Below are 15,248 nucleotides of genomic sequence, written 5' to 3'. Positions count from 1 at the left end.
CCATTTTGATGGCCTTCACCTGCGCATGTCCCCTTCAAGGCCATACTCCAACAGCAGCCTTTCCAGAACAGAGAGACCCAAGCTGTGCCCTAGTCACTGCTCTATTTTGTTTTGTCCATAAAACAGGTAATGGTAAACAATTATTTCAAATTCCCCCCAGCTGTTGCAAGCATAGCCACCTTTAGAAGCAGACCAATTTTCAATAGAAAAAAAAAAGAATCACCCTAAAATGTACTTTTTTACAGGACCTTTAGGGCGAAAACCTGCACAAACATCAAATGACTGCCTTCGATGGAAATGTATCCATACAAGGACCCAGCCCTAATGTCCTGTATCCCTGCTGTTCCCGGCAAACAGGTCCATGGATTTAACACAGTCATTGTCTCATTTGTCTCATTTTATTTGCCTTATAATTAAAACTTCCCCACATATTTTTTGCATCTCATAATTTACAAAACACAATGTCAGCAGAAAACAAATCACAGTGGATGGTAGCTCCATCCCTGTGGAGCAAGCCTGAGTTGCCTGGGCAATCCAGTCTGGTCCTTGCCTTGCTTTTGAGCTAGTCCATCCGTCACCAGTGCCAGTGTTTGCTGCCAAGCGGCAAAGAAAAGCTCTGGCCTAGCAAGCAGCCATAAGAGCTTACATCAGCCAGTCAATCCTCACCGCTTCGTGTGAGGTCAGCTGGCAAACACAGCTTCCTGTGCCATGGACATGAGCAACACACAAAACCTCAGTGGTTTAGGGAAAGATTCACAGTGGGTCAGACAAAATAACCAGCACACAGCTTCTGAGCATCCTGCCACTCCTTACCAGTCAAGCCAGAATTGCCTCCTTTCCAAAACCCTGCACACCCACCACCCCCTCCAGTTCTTCTCTCTGAGTCCAACCCAGTTGCTGAGATGTAGCCCACCGCAGGAGCATCAGCCCTGTGTTACATCTACCCATATCCTCCCATGAAGGGCCTGCACCAGCTCCAGAGGAGTCACACTTAATCTCCATCAGCTTGAATGAACAGAGAAAATCTGGCTATTTTCATCATCCATTCATTATCCTAGCATGAAAAAAAGCTGCTTACCTTGTTGGAAATACATTGAAACCCCAGCTTTAAAACACCTAGGAGTTTCTGAAGATGATCCCAATGCTGGATTTGATCTGAAATGAGCAATGAAGAAAATAAGGGCAAAAGCTCAAATCTTTCTTCTTATTCTGTATTCACCACTAAAATACACATATTTGAAGGCTCTCTTTGCATTAATTTCATTCTAATTTTGTTGCCTTTTTTTTACATGAAAGAGGTGTAAAAACCTTTTAAAAACACGCCTCAAGAACTGCTGCTTACAAACAGCCTTCTCACTATTTTTCTTTATTGATGAGGGAACAGAAAATGCAGAGAGCACTCGAAAATCCAATTGTCAATCTTAATTACATCTACTTGCTTTGAAAGAACATATAAAGAAGTCTGCTAGATTTCTACTATAGACGGAGTAAAAAAATAAAATCATTGATCTATTATCCCACATCAATTTACAAGAAAATTTAACAAAAACATTTTATCATAATGAATTCAGATATATATTGCACAGAAACCCACCACACCAGGATTTTTATACATACATCTGTCCAGATGAATGGAAAAGCAGATCAACATTATTCACAGGCATGGGTTCTGTGGACAGGAGCAGGTACCTGGTTAGTATCCAAATGCCCTCTGACAAGCCCTGTCCTTACTGCTAATACACAATGAATCCATCTCCTTCCAAAACACCCTGAATTCATAGTGTAAAGAGCCTGCTGGAAAGGGAAAAGGAGGTAATAGAAAGACCAGACTTTACCAACACAGTGTTGATTTTGGGTGCCTGCAGTTTGTACAACCACCCACAGATGCCCCAGGTTTCCTTTTCCTGCATCTCAATTCAGTCTACTGGCGGTTGGAGGCTCTTCAGTATTTCTTACTAAAAGACCAGCTGCAGTGGTTAGCCAAAAGAAGTTGGTGCCTCTGAGGAGTATGCGCAGATCTTTTTTTCTCCCATCAGAAAAGAAGAAGGAAAAAAAAGAAGAAAAAGGAAAAAAAAACAAACAAACAAAAAAAAATGCATATTATGTACTTGTTCAATAAAGCTGCACTAAAATAAGTAACATTAAGAATATGAATCCTTGCTGCACAGCTAAGAAACAGGGATAATCATATGCCATCCCATACCTTCCTGAACTCTTCTGCCCTCGTTTTACTCCAAAACAGAACACTCCGGTCAGAAAGCAAAGTCCCAAGAAGCAGAACCCAGGTTAGCACAAGGCCTTCTGAGAAGGACATACCAGCTAAAGCTGGGAAACGCAACCAGGACCTGCCAGACACAAAAGGGAGAAAGAGCTTTTCACCAAAATAAAAAAAGAGGTTCAAGCAGTTTCATGCTGGATTGAGTTTTATGCTCGGCGAGGACAGGCATCTCAGCCCTCCAACACACAGTGATGTGAACATCCAAAGCAGCAAAGCAAGTTGTCACCTACTGCCATACCATCACAGGCATGGGCAGCTGTCTGCTCCTGCCTCTGACTCCCTCCCCGGGGTCTGTCAGGCTCACGTTTTGAAGGGAATTACATCTTTTGGCATTTTGCATTCTCTTTTCCATACTGCATCATTATGAGCAATCATCAGCTGCTTTCAGGCTTTGTTTTTCAATTTCAACTTTCAACTTAATTCAAAGCTTTATACATTGATGTTTGACTACACTCAGATCGCCTCCTTTCAGCTGAGGAGCAGAAGGGCTTCAAGCCCCTACTCTTTCCTGCATTAGAAAAGGGAAAAGTCACATGATGTGGGGCCAACTGCCTCTTCCCAGGGGTAGGTGGAAACTTGGAAGGAGAATTGTTCTCTTTGCCTTTTCTATTACCATTTCCCCTTACACACCACAACAAATTCCAGGGAAAAAAGTACTCTCAAGCTTTCCAATCCCATTAACATATCTTCAAGCAGGCAAAGATTAAATTTTGAGAGGGAAAGGACACAGTCAGGTGACCTACCCACCTTATAGCAGGGAAAAGCGCAGCTGTGTGTGGACCTAGAACAACCAGCACCCAAGAGTAGTAATTTGGGATGCTAATCAGCCTGCAGGTACCTTCTTAACTCCTCTAACATAACTCTCTAAAATAATGTCTGGAGACCAAGGCATACATTTGTGCAGGGCATCAGTAATATGCAATTTGTATGTGTGTGTGTGAAACTAAATACATTGCTGGCTAGCAAGTATTGATTTTAGAGGAAATTAAGTATCTAAATATTTTTTAAAATCTGGCTTCAGCTGCAGGATGTAGCAATATTCTGCTCTGAATACCTAGCAGTGCACAAAATGGCTTGTTCTTCATCACCCTGAGGACACAAAAATGATTAAAGATTATCCCAGAAAGTGTTTGTTTCAATAAAAGCCAATAGCCTGCAGAAGATTCTTTCCACCCACATTTCTTCCCAACTGTCTGACACCCATAGAGCAAAAATGCACACACAGAGTGGGCAGGAGGCTGGCTGCAGTTTCTTGAGAGCTCAGCATTTAGATGAAATGGGTATAAAATTCTTCAGTCATCCTTACCACTTATAAAAAAAAAAAAAAAACACCAAACCAAAACAACACTTTCTTCTCCCTATAAAGCTTCCCCTCCCAATGAAGATCCTGGTGCCCGAGTGCCGATGTGCCCATCCCTGTGGCTGCAGGGTGACTTGCCGTCCCACCATGTGCTCCTGGGCTTCCCGTGCCCTCAAGCTTGCCCTGGGTACACAGGCTGTTTGAAAGGATTCAGGGGAGCACAGCCAGAGTCTGCTCTCTCTCCCTGCCTCAGGGGATGCAAGGATGTATTTCCTCCATGCCTCATATATTACTTTGGAAACTACGTGACATCTGATGGGGATTTACACGCAGCCAGGATGTTTCACTCATACTGTGAATTTGCCTTAAATCCTTCTGTTACTTCACATAAACACTAGCATGATCTAGTCTGAAAGATGTGCTACAGCTCCTGCTGGTTTGGCCAGCTGTGCCTAGAGCAGCCCACAGCAGACAGAGATGGGGAGACACGCAGGCTAAAGAAATGGTAAAACAATCCTGGACTTTGGCTCTTCAGCTGGGGTAAAAACCATGACTGAACAACTTGTATTGGCAAAATATACTCCTGTGAGCAGACTCCTCTGTGCATACAGGCCACCTGAGGAAGAAAACGGGTTGTTATTCTGAGAAAAAAACACCATATTTTCCTTCTCAGGCTCCCCTGGAGTGGAGCCACGAGGTTTTGGCTGCTCAGCATCTGCAGGCATTGGGGCTATGGGCAGTGAGTCAAGCTCAGCTCCTGCTGCCATCTCCTTGCTGAACCCCCAAAAACCCCTCAGAGAGCAGCACAGAGCCACCACCCGGCTTCGCAATTCAAACACACTTGTGATGGCTAAATGGGGAGGATCACCCTTCTGCTGCCGAGGCCACCACGTACCATGGGGTTTTCAGGGACTTTCCTGTACGTGCCTGGCCCTGAGCTCCCATGGTGTGCAGGACCACTCATCAGAACTGAAACACTGGGTGAGCAATATAATTTATAATTTCCCTCCTTTTTCTTTTTCTTTAATGAATGGAACAATACCAGCACAGCTATGATAGAAGGTTCCCTCTGGCAAAAGAATCATAAAATGGGAATATGATAAACGCTCTGTCTACTCACAGCTGTATATTTGCTCTGGCTTTTTTTTTTTTAAAATTCCATTCAAAAGTATATAAACTTGGGCCAAACCTTATGGAAGTTAGTTTATTGACCTTGAACAGGATTTGCTCCTGTGAAATGTTCATTGCAGCTCCTCCTACTTCAGACTTGCAGAAACAGACCCAAAGCCATAGAAAAGCAAAGATTCCTCATGCCATTACCCCTGTCATCTCCATAGGGGCAAGAAACAGTCCTGCTCACCTTCTTTTGATCATCTTTCCACAAGTATTTGGTTTAGGCCTTCTATTGCATACTGAAAGTGTATCAGCAACCCAAGACCATGTGAGAATTGGAAAGTGTAGCAGGGCTTTGCTGTATAAGAGCCATCATTTGGAGGGACATTAGCGTAAGACAAACAGCTCTCACAGGTTCAAACACATTTTTAAAAATAAACTCTTAGGAATAGCAGCGCAGTGAGGTGAAGTCTCCAGACCTCACTACGTGCTGCTGTTTCACACAGTGGCCCAAGTGCCACAGCCACCAGCCTCAGCCTCCCCTCCAGCCGGCGCTTCCCGCAGAGCAGGGCTCCGCCTCCCCCAGCACCAAGCAGCTTTAGTTTTTCCATCCATTTCTCAGAAAAGAAAAACAAGTAGAAATCAGCCTGCAAACTGAGGAGGGATGATACAAGATAGTGCTGCCCATATTGCTGAAAATCAGGACTGAGCAAAGAAGCATGATGGAAAGGAACCTTTTCTGTCAGGTGAGCACAGGCTTTCCTAGCACTGACTCGGCAGCTGATAACTTAAAATACGAATGACAACAGTGGTCTAAATACAGCCTTGTAACATAGACCACAGAAACATGCCAGTGCTTAAATTGTTTGAAGCTTCTCTGGGATGTCATTTAATGGTGATAGCACATCTGTAGTTACTGCATAGTGTTCAGGGTAGTGCTGTATATAGTGCTAATCTTCTGAATATTTAAGAAAAAACAAAAGCAAAACACTTCTAAACAGTCCCCCAAATACTTCACAAACCTTTGGCAGAGCATGGGAATCAATCTGAAGAAAAAATGGTAACGCTGAAGGCTGCTTGATGCAAGACTGGATTTAGAGAGTTAAAAGAAAGCACTCTGATTTTTAGAGACGAAGAATACAGGGGAAAAAATTAGGACTATTGAAAGCTGTGGGAGATCAGCACTTCTGAAAAACAGCCATTTTATTGCAGTATGGTTATTAAATTAATATTCAGCCCTAAGGCCTACATTTTGTCAGCCTGTAAATAAATCATGTATGTTAGAAACGGTCTTACCCAGCAGTGATGTTTTGCATCAGAAATGGGTCTGTGTGCTGAGCTGCTGGTACAGTATCCAGCAAGGCCACTGAGGGGAAACAGCCACATGCTCAGACCATAAAACCTCCACATTGCTTTTAAATAGATATTCATTAAATATAATAAATTTTAAAAGCTACTATTTGATCAGCTACCATAACTGTCAGGTAAGTGGAAGGTTGCAATGTCTTCAAGATCAACTGCTCACCTTGCAAGAGGTACAAGTACATGTTGGCATTTGCCAGAGCTCTGCTTTATGGCTCAGACAACAGCCAGTGGCTTCACTAGCACCACCACCGCCCACATTTCCAAAAGTATGATTAAGAGTAAGATTAAAGGCTAGCAGCCAAATCCTGCCACTCAGGACAGTGGCAGGCAGTAACAAAACAGCAACATGCTGCTTGACTATAGGATACATTATGTCACTCTTCACGTTTTCTGAAAGTGTAAGGGTTTGATAATTTTGTTTTCTGCTTTTGCTTCTCTGAGTTGCTTTAGGTTTCATTGTATAACAGTTATAAACTGTACAATTGCATTACAAGATGTTGATTACTATTTGATAAAATATTCATGAAAGAAAAGCAGTAAAACAGCAGAGCTTCAGAATTTTTTTCCTTGAAAAGCCTTGAGAACAAAGAAAGGCAAAACAGAATTATTAATTAACAAAAATAGAGTTCTCAAGAGAATAGAAACCAGACATTTTTTTCTGAAATCCTATTTGTTTTGTGTCCTATAAACTCAGATTTTAAGAGGAATGTTTTTACAGCTAACAAAGTGAATTGTGGTTTACATTTATGAGGCATAAAAATTAATAGACTTTTTAGGAGCGCCTTTGCACGCTCAGTCACAAGAATTTTTATATCATCTTACTGCAGAAATTGAAGCAATTAAGTGGTGCCACATCCGAACACTTACTGTGTCTCACTAGGGACAGGGCTGTGGCAAGGGGCCTCCCCATGGATCTGACCCTGCACTTGGAGCCAGGCACGACCTTCACCAGAGGTAAAGGTGTTTTTACCTGCCCATGGTGACCATTAATGGAGCAGCCCCATAAGCTGGTGGGAGGCACTGGCAAAGGAATAACTTCAGTTTTGCAAGGGTAGGGTCTGAATCTACAGTCGTTGTGGTGGTTTTAAGAGATTACACAGATGAGGTAGGGAAATAAAACAAATCAGGATGTGTTGCACTTTTTGAGATGTGATGTAACAACAAACAGGCCAGGACACAAACTCTAATTCTATAAACAGCAATAATCAAGTCTTTAGGTCCCCATGAGGCTGTAAAATATTCCTATTAAAAATATCATGCCCAAGTGACAAAGAATAAAAGGTTAGAGGTTAAACAACTCACTCATATCAAGAGGAGGAGGCTGGGAGATCTGCATTTTAATCAGCATAAGAAACTAGTCACACATAGTGCTGACCGTCTTCAGTGAAGTCAAAACCTTGTGGAAAGGTTCTGATGATCAATCCCATTTCTTATCATTCTTTCCTACACCAGCACCACTCCTTTAAAAGAAGCAGCCCAAAATCATCTGCTACAATTATCAACCGTGTTGCTTCATCATTTCATGCATAAAATCACTCATGTTTTTAAGAGCTGTAAGCTAGTTCCTGTTAGCTTTGATGAACTGTATTAACCAAAACTGAAAACTAAAGTAACCATTTTCAGAACAACATGCTAATATTCCACTGCAATAAGTGTTGTTTTCTGTCGGTTTATTGTTTTGGTTTGGTTTTGTTTGTTTCTGTTTTGTTTGTTATTGTTTTGGGTTTGTTAGTTGTGCTTTGATTTGTTTTTTAAGAAATAATAGTGGCCTTCAATTATCTAATACTCCAAAATGAAAAATGTTGTCATTTTGAGATACAATGGACAGGGAGAAACAGGCAAAGTGGAAGGCCAAAGGAAAGATCTCCACATAAAGAACAACGTCAGTATTGTTGAATTTAGTGGGAGTCCTAACAAAAATCTAATCAAAGGTAGCTTTACGGAGGTGAATTAAAATCAGTGCACAAATATGTAAAAAGAAGTTACCAGTCATTTTAATGCTAACAGTACACAAGCTCTCCTGACATTGCTTCCAGAAACAATATTTATAAATTGGCCCCGTTGTCTGTGGGTAGGAAGCAGGGAGAAGACAGACATGCTCTGATGTGCCTGTTACCTCTGTTGGTTTGGAGAAGGTAGAATAGAAGGGGAACAGACACTGCAGTAACTTTTCTTCCCTTTTGCAATGCAAAATAGCCATTTTTAGCATTTCACATCTGCTTCCAGTGACTGGGATGTTGTGACTTCTGGTCCTACGTGGCCCTGCCCTGACCACTCACCCACTAAATAAGTGAGGGGGAAACCCGTTGGGAGGACGGGTGGAAGGAAGGCACGTGGCGCTGTGTGACACAGCAGTGACACAGCAGTGACACCATCAAATCCTCTTGTTCCTCTTCAGCCAGCATGCTGGGTCAGGAAGAGACGGGAAGAAAGTGGGACTTAGCCTCTGATTTTGTCAGCTGTCATCAATATGACACGTTTTTACATGCACCCTGCTGTGCAAAAGTCTCCTTGCACCAAGACCCTGCTCTGCAGGCAGAGCTTTTGTTATTTCAGGGAAATCCAACTGCAGGCAGCAGTACTGGGGCAGAGGGACACTATGACCAAGGGACACCGTGACCACCGGTGCCTCTGCTCAGCACAGCCAGTGACAGCCCAGCTGCTGCCCACAGGCTCAGGAGTGAACAGGGGGCTCTGGGCCCCTGGGGAGGGCAGCGCAGGGATTGCCACAGGGACCTGGGGAGCTGAATCCTTTCTCAGTCTCCTGCTCTGTCACAGAGGACGATTCCTTGGCTCTGAGATCTGTGACTCAGGAAGGCAATGAGCTCCACGGGAAAAATGATTCATGACATAAATATTACTCAGTGGCTCTTCATTGCCCGTGTGAGCTGTGCAGCTGCGGGCTGGCACGCAGGCAAGGAGATGGCCTGGGCAGGCGGGGAGGATATCAGGAGCGATTTAAGCCTCTCTCCAGCTGTGGCTTGATACAAACCCCAGCGAGAGCAGACAACTACTGCCGCCAGCACGGACATACTCTGCAACCTCGCTGCAGCTCCTCCAGACGCTCCTGGCCAGGCCAGTGGAGAGAGTACGTGTCCAGCCACTGCTGGTGTCTATTCCAAGACTGCAAAAGGTACAAATTTGTTTCAGTAACAGTGATCTTGGCAGGCGAGAGAGGCAGCTCCATCATGCTTTTTTATACATACATAATTTGGACTCCCACTGAGAGTTATTAGTTATTAAAAAGCAATCAAATGAGGCTGGCTTTGGAATACATTTGTTAGCCATATGACATCAATTAAGCCCCAGTCTCCTGACTGCAAAGAATTGACATTACCTCATACACAAGCAGAATTAAATTCCTTCTCTCCCTCTCCTCCTCTTTGAAGTTGGTAATGCTAAATATCTCTCACATTCCTGGGGAAAATGTTGCAGTTATCCTGAATATGTGGATGCCTTCAATTTGTAACCAATAGAGCTATGCAGCAAATGCTCTTGCTGGAGTATGCAGCAGCAGTGAAGGATTCGCATGGCTGTACAGTACTAAATAACATGGTTATCAGTCCATCAAACAAAGAGGGGCCAGTTATCTGAGCAGCTGCCCCTCAAGTTCCAGGAAGACTGACAGGTAAGATCTTATGTCACTTATTAATCACTGGAAAAAGTGAGGGTTTTCTTTATTCGCAAATAGTGGGTTGCTACTAATGGTCAACCTGCCTTTTCTCAATGCTTTGCTAACGCTGCAAGCACTCACTCCCATGTTGTAGACTGAGACAGCCATTCTGCTGTCAGTAACATTACATATGGAAGGTGACCACAGAGGTGGACAAGAGGCCATAAACAGGACACTAAGCAGGTAAAGTGTATCTCCAGCCTGGCAACAATGAATAAAACTCATATCATCTACTAGATCATGCAGAGCTAGGAAATGAGTCAAAAGTTTCCACCCTCCCCTATTAGAGAGGAGTTCAAATCTCAACCACTGTACTTGAAATCAACTGGAAGCCCTAACAGAAGGGTTAAGACTTATTTTGACAAGGGAGGAGCGAAAAGCACATTCCCATCACCCACAGTGAACACCAATGGCTTGGCCACACTCCCATGATGAAAATTGAGAGCCCAGACCTCATGTGGGGCAGTGAGTGCAGTGTACAGGAAAAGCAAGCAACACAATGAAAGAAAATCTGGGTTGGGGGGACTTGATTTACTTAAAAGGAAAGGACAGCATAAGGGGGAGAAAAAACAGAGGATGTGAGAGGACACAGGAGTTTTAGAGTCTTCTGACACCTGCGTTTGAGCAAGGCAACGGAACAAGCTCCACAATCTTGAACGTAGAAAACCTGAGTGAGAAAATCATGGAGGAATCCACAGGCCAAGAAACGGTATCAACAGAAAGCAGCTTCTGTAAAGATACAGGCATCCACCGCAGCTCAACTCATTATTACATTACCTCAATGTCAGGGTTTCCTGCCCGACATAAACCTATTCAAGCCAGGTCTACATTATATTTTGGTCACAAAGGGGAGGTTTTTAGGAAGAATCCTCAGGAGCCAACATTGCCTCAAAATGCATTGCCCACCAGTCTCTAGGTGCTAATAGCCATATTTCTTCTACCAATACTCGTTGAGCATGAGAAACTGCTAAAAAAAACCCACAAGGTTTTCAAATGCTCTGGATGATTTTAAGTGTTTCCACTGGTGCAAGTCTATAGCAGTCTCTCTGGTACCAAGGCAGAGGATCTGCCCAAAATGGAAGCACAACTCTAGGAGAAATACTGAGAGTTTCATTGCAACTCAGATTGAGTGGTTGGTCCCTATTACAGACAGCACAGAGCAGAACTTGGAGACCAGTCAGAGGAAGGAAATAAAAATCAGCCATGATATGCTAAGGTTTTAATTTGGGGCAGACAGAAGCACAAGGGCACATATTCAGTTACATAAATAATGACAGAACAGGAAAGAATGGGGTGATTTTACACATTATCACTATATCAGAGCAAAGAATGGCGCACAGGGGAACAAACATATTTTAAACAGCTTTCAATATTTACTACTGATTTAAAAAAAGTTGCACAGCATGTGCATAACCTATTAACTCATAGCCACATGTTATCATTGCATTCAATAGCTTAATAAGGTTCACATTAGGCATTCCCACAGAAAACGGGAACGTCAGATGGTCCTGAATGAGGTAAATAGCTTTAAAAAGATGTAAACACTCCTATTATGAGGCAGACTCATGAGACAGGAGAAAAAAGTCCTCCAGTGGGCAGGTATAGCATTACAGGACCATCATCTGTAGCCTGGAGCACAAGCCACTTTCAAAAACCTGACAATGCACAAAAGGGACCACTGCTCTGTCTGGTATGGTAATTCACCGTTACTGAAGAGACTCATGTTACATTTTACTGTGTCTTATTACATTTACATCTGCAAAAAAAAAAAAAAAAAAAAAAAAAGTATTTGCTATCCTTGAAGTGCACACAGGAATTCTTGGCTGCTTACCTACATAAATGTAAAATTGCACAATTTGTCTTGGGTTTTCTACTGGCATTATCCTGCCTGTGCCTGGCATCTCTGAGCTGCTTCCTGACAAGAATTCTTGATTCTCTGGAGTGAGCTGATGGTGAAGAACAGCACACCAAGCCTCAAAGCCATGGTTAACCCATAAATTCAGCAAATTGCTACCACTATCTCAACATTTCTAAAAGCATTAATCTGCAACCCAGCATTATTGTTATTACCTTATCTCTGATAACTTCTAAAATCCAGTGCCTTGAAGCCCATTTATTCACGTGCTTTCAGAGGGGCCCTTGGGCTACCACCCCAAGCACTGAAAGTCAGAGATGGGACTAACCTAATTAAACCCTTCTTCTGACTTCTTAGCAAATGTCCTTTGATACTGGCACTGTCACCAGCCCATGCAAAGAGGTTTTGAGAAGGAAGAGGGGACAGAGAGCTACAAGGAGCCTTTAACCCTGTCCCTCTGCAGTTCCACTTGTCCATCTGACCACAGCCCCACTGGATCTAATCCAGCAGAAGCTGAAATCACTTACCAATGGCTTGCTCTTAGTCTTTCATGTAAGTCAATACTTTACATAAAAACTCACAGTGCAAAATTACCCAATAGATCTATTTGTAATAAGTACCTTTCTGTAAAATGTTGAGCAAATAAGCCCTTATATTTTTAGGAGCATTTAAAATCTTTACTATAAAATTTTATTATGTATTAAACTTAATTACCCAAATTAAATCCTGTACCTGTGCATGCTGTTTTACTTTTTGCTTCACTAATGTCAGATGGTATAGCTAATAATTTTTATTTTGAAATTTTGATTGCATTTATTCAGTTATTTAGTGTTGGTGGTGAAGTAATGATAGAATCCAGTCAAGCTTTAGTATTATGGACAGAGACCGTGCAGGCTATATACTGCCAATCATGGCTGGCAACATGCACTGGGACTTTTTTTTGAAGAAAGGCTGCAGTGATCAAACAAATGGGACTGAAGAGTACTGTCTGCTAGGACCTAATCTTGAATCAAAAGCAGATTTCCATTTTGGAGCCAAATCTTTCTTGAAACCAGATTTGCGGAGATGAAAACATTACATCACCTTGGGGGGAAAGGGAAACGATACAATAAGAAATTTTAAGGCAAATAAGCATTATGGTTTGCCAAGCATATGACTGCTGACAATTAATTTCATTTATGCATTTATGGAACATCTTTTACATTTTTATATTAAGCATAGTAACTTCCTCTCCCTATGCCCTGAGCCTCCACCATATTAAACTACTGAAATAGGAAGTTACATTCATGTTCTTTTGATTTGAAAATGAGTTTCCTGATTCTCTAAACATTGTAGCAGGCATATATTTTCTGGTAAGCTTAATAATGAGCTCTGCCAGCCATACAAATAATACAAACATAATTCACTACAAAGATATGCCCCTTTCAGAGACCACTTCATTTATTCTTTATAGTAGCAAGGAGCTGAAAAATCCAGGCATGAAATCATGTTTTCCAGCTATGCATTTTGTTATATTTATGGTCTCTTCGGTAAAATCAAAGGAATGCGCCCCTATGTAATGGGGCATAGTTTGAATCGCACCGTAACCATCACACCATAAAATGTAGAGTTGGGCTGCTTGATTACAAAAGCATGTCCTCGCTCCAGCCTTTGCACAATGCAGCTCCTTAAATCACTGGGAGTTTAAAATTGGAGTTACTCAAGAAAGGAAATTGCATGTGATAGCAAAATGGTAGAAGACATTAAGTCCAGGCTGCCAATTTCAGAGCAATTTCTAGAAGTCTGAGAGTTTCCTGATGAAATTATGGGATGTAGAATGGGCAGCACTCATTAACCTAATTTTCTTTTGCTTGGCACTTCACTGTGGGACTCCTTGGATGCAGAAACAGGTACCAACAAAGGAGAATGGGGTAATGAGATTTTGAAGAATGGAGCCTTTAACTTCCGATGATTTTCTCCTGAGATATGCTCCCTGCTACTGCATGCTCATTTATTACAGTGTGAGACAAAATCTTGCAATCCCTACTTGGTTTAAAAATGTTCATGAAGTGACAATCTTATGTAAATTTCCAAGTAGGTAACAACATGCTAATGCAATGATTGCTCTCCTTTTAGGTGATGTGCCACAGTACGGCATCCCAGGAATGTTCAGTCAGACAAGGGACAGGGATTACAACATCTGGTAACTCATGCTGACAGAGGGCATCAACACAAAGAGCTGGAGCTCTGCTGTGACCACCGGGCTCTGTGAGATGGGCACCAAGGTAAAGTTTTTCCCCAAGTCTCCCACCTGTTTTTTATGTTCACGTTTATCCATGCCATGGCTTAGTTTTGACAGTGGAGGCATCTCCAGTTGCATCATCTCTGGCAGGCAGATGGGGACCTGGTTTCCACCACCATGTCATCCCCACTGGGAGCACATGGCAGAAAGACCTGGTGAGATGACACCTCACCACCCATTACAAGTTACAATAATGGCCTTGTTATAATAAACTACAGGTGTTTTTTCTTGTATTTTTCATGCTCCTTTACAGAAACACCCAAACCATATGGGCTGTCAAGTATGCCCAGGAAAACAGATATTGTGGCTCAATAAAAGTCGATAAAACCAGGCTTAATAACGTGCTTTTGCTGCTTTTCAAAACTACAAATACTAAATAGCCCTAAACCTTTTTCTCAAGGTAATTCCCAGATTTCAAAAAGACAGCTAAGAACATACTCCTCCACCCATGCACTACACACTGAAAACACACTCAATACATTGAGTCTTATCAGAAATACGTAAGAAAAATGCTGTGACTGTCAGTACTGACCTAATGTCTAATCATTGCCTCCTCAGGGTGACATCTCAGGGACCCAACCTCTGGTCAAAGCATCAGTTACCTCCCCTGCAGGGAGGTTTCTGCAGGGCAAAAGCGGGTGCAGAATCTGTCCTCCATCATTCCTCAAAACAACTCACACAGTTTTCACAGGAGAGGCAGTTTAAGGATTACCAGACATCATCTCAAGTCTGCTTCTTCTGTTTTTCCTATGCTGTTTAACCCTCATCCCAGTTGCCAACAAGATGACAGTAAATTCAATAGTTTCCAAATGCCTGTGAAAACCATGTGACACCCACAACAGCACAAGGACGAGGAACAGGGCTCACAGAGTGGTCCTCCTTCCTTACAACCTCAAAACTGTTTAATTAGGAAATGAGTGGAAAGCCATTGCAGAACCGAAGTATCACAGGGAAATAAGAGTACAACATATTTGCCTTTTCAGCTGTCAAATGGCTGTAGGGGTTTTTTTTTTCCAAATTTGCAGCTATTGTTTCTCTAATTTTTATTAAATCTTGATGTATATGAGTTCCAACCATTTTGATTTCCACCTGCATGAAAGTTACATGCATCCTGCATGGTCTGACATCTCTTAATCTACAAGATTAGAGTTAATTCTCTGTTTTACCTAATTAATTCTGCTGGACTGACCACACTTACTTCTCTCTCTAGCTAAGATGCATGCAGCTGCTCATCTAAAGCACACAAATTATCTCATAGCCTAGTTATGCTGCTGACACGAGGTCATGAAAAATGTGCCAACAAAACAGAATCCCCAGCGTTCCAGCAGACAACAGCGAACCTCATATTTCACTATAACTTGGCAATTAAGTTGGAAGAAATAT

This window comes from Streptopelia decaocto (genome assembly GCF_964273445.1).
Source record: "Streptopelia decaocto genome assembly, chromosome: 6".
Taxonomy (NCBI): Eukaryota; Metazoa; Chordata; class Aves; order Columbiformes; family Columbidae; genus Streptopelia; species Streptopelia decaocto.
This window is presented reverse-complemented; position numbering follows the sequence as displayed.